Source organism: Sinocyclocheilus grahami, unplaced genomic scaffold, assembly GCF_001515645.1.
Source record: "Sinocyclocheilus grahami isolate Dianchi unplaced genomic scaffold, SAMN03320097.WGS_v1.1 scaffold1149.1, whole genome shotgun sequence".
Taxonomy (NCBI): domain Eukaryota; kingdom Metazoa; phylum Chordata; class Actinopteri; order Cypriniformes; family Cyprinidae; genus Sinocyclocheilus; species Sinocyclocheilus grahami.
The window spans coordinates 423100-425854 of record NW_015506328.1 but is presented as its reverse complement, the minus strand read 5'-3'; the positions used below and the strand labels follow the sequence as shown (position 1 = coordinate 425854).

The following is a 2755-nucleotide window of genomic DNA, read 5'->3' as shown; positions in this document are numbered from 1 at the left end:
CCAAAAATGAAAGCTTAGACAATTTAATTTAGTATCAGATATTGTAATTTCACCCAAGAGGTCATTAATTATTAATAAAAAGTTGAAAACAAATCACATTATTAAGTATAATATCTATTTTGAATGTCGAGTTTTTCTTTGCGAAGCAGATTGTGTTTATTTGCAAAACGCTGGATTTGTTTGATGAATAGTGGCACAAAATTAACTCCATAAACAAGCTTCCATATGTTTGAGATGGTCACAGATGTTGTGTGTTCTTCTGTAAGAGAATGTTTTGTAAACAGCATCGCCTGGTCAATATATCAATCCATCACTAGTTTAAATCTGTTTTTAAAGCTCTCGTTTAGTAAAGCGTGGCGCTGGCAACATGAAGGTTGTGGGTTTGATTCCCAGGAAATGGGTTCAGATCAAAGTCACACTTATTTCTATAGTGCTTTACACAATACCGATCGTTTTAAAGCAGCTTTACAGGGAAGTATTTCGTCAGTTATGAAACTAATTAGATTTTAGCTGTAAAGCAGGTTTACTGAAGACATTATGGAGACCGTATGGTTCTCATCCAATCGTGTCAGTGCTATCAAATTGATAATATTACTAGGTCAGTGAACATTTATGCATTTGGCAGACGCAGCGTGCATTTGATGAGTTCTTGCATTCCCTGGGAATCGAACCTATGACCTTTGTGTTGCTAGCTCAGTGCTCCGCTGTTGGAGTTACAGGAAAGCACAGGTACACGTCTTTAATGCCAGACGTCTCTGATGCCGCTTTGACAGAGAGCTCGACGGTTTGAGCGCCAAGAACCGCTCGTCTGTGGTTCTGCCCATCGACGAGGTTCTCCAGACGCTCAACGACCTGATCGCGTACTTCAGACTTCCCGACGCCGAGCTGGAGCACGAGAAGAAACAGATCAAGCTGCGCTCCCTGAAGAACCGGCAGAACCTCTTCAAGCAGGAGGTGAGCTGACGACGCGAAGCCTTTGCTGTAAAGAGTGCATCGATGCATCATGTGTTTTACTGTTGATTTTCTGTCACCACAACAAAGCTTTATTGTTTTCTTTTGCTTTTATGTTACGTAACCATATTTAAATTATTGCTATGTCAAATATGTTCTCTTAAGATCATATTGTTTAGTGAACGATTGATGCAGTCCTGATGCAACACTGCAAAAAGTGATTATATTACCCAGTATTTGTCTAGTTTTCTAGTAAAATATCTAAGTATATTTACTTGAAAAGCAGAATAAGTTGAAAAAGCTGAAAAAGTTTATGCATAAAAGGTGAGATATAAAAAAAAAAAACAATTCCAAAAGCTTTTTAAAAAATATATTTAATGAAAATATTAAGTAAATAATTTAATTTTTATTGTTTAAATACATTTAACAGGAATATGTTATTATTTGAATACATTTATAAATATATTTAACGAATGTATTTAAAAAAAATAATTTAATATATAACAAAAAAATTAAATAAATGCTTATTTTTATTTAAAAAAAATATTTATACAGAAAGTATGAAATACATTTTAATATTATTTGAATACATTTATACGCATATTTAACTAAATGTCAATTTAAATAATAATTCATTTAACATTTAACAAAAATATAAAATAAATGTTTTATTATTATTTAAATATTTATAATTATATTGAACTAAAATATGAAATAAATAATTTATTATTATTTTAATACATTTAACAAAAATATTTTTTCCATCTCCGTATTTTTGTCTAGTTTAGGTAAAAAAAACAAGTTCAAAAGAAAAAGATTTAAAACAATTACATATATTTATAAATATATTTAACAAATGTATTAAAAAAAATTATTTCCTAAATAACAAAAATATAAAATAAATGCTTATTTAAAAAAATATGTATGCATTTAACAAAAGTATGAAATACATTTTTATTATTATTCGAATACATTTATAAGCATATTTAACAAAATGTAAATTTAAATAATTAATTTAACATTTAACAAATATAAAACAATTTAAATAATTACATTTAAATTCATTTAACATTTAACAAATATAAAACAATTTAAATAATTACATTTAAATTCATTTAACATTTAACAAATATAAAACAATTTAAATAATTACATTTATATAATTCATTTAACATTTAACAAATATAAAAGATATAAAATAAATGTTTTTATTATTATTTAAATATTTATAATTATATTTAACTAAAATATGAAATTAATAAATAATTTGTTGTTATTATTTAAATACATTTAACAAAAATATTTTTTCCTACCCAGTATTTTTGTCTTGTTTTCCAGTACAAATATCTAATAATTCTTGAATCAAGAAAAAAATGACATCAGATAAAAGTCTATGCTCGAAAATCGAGTCGGAAAAATAAACTAATGTAAAAAGCAAAAGCAAGTTTATTTTTCTGAGCCCCATGGGAAGATATGTTTTCACAGTTTAAGCATTAAATCTCTTTATTTTGATTCAGCTTGTCAGAAAACACAACTTTTTGTAATTTTGCTTCTTAAGTAAATGTGTCTTAGTTTAAGAATGTTGATTTAGTCGTGTTGGAAAACAAGGCACAGAAATCTTCTTTTGCAGTGCAGTGTACATGCAGTGCGTTTTCTATATGATGTGTTTATTGAGAACCGAACGAGTTATTGAATGAATCTGCTGAGATGAAGCTGCACACGGCACTGATTCTGTCAGCTGACCGCAGCGGTGCACTCTGGGTAATGTGTGTGTGTGTGTGTGTGTGTGTGTGTGTGTGTGTGT

The 2755-nt window shown here is 28.5% G+C and overlaps 1 pseudogene; it reads left to right on the top strand.

Annotated features, from left to right (window-relative positions):
* The window catches only part of LOC107567341 (ryanodine receptor 3-like), a 151036-nt pseudogene that overhangs the window by 28727 nt on the left and 119554 nt on the right, over positions 1–2755 (top strand).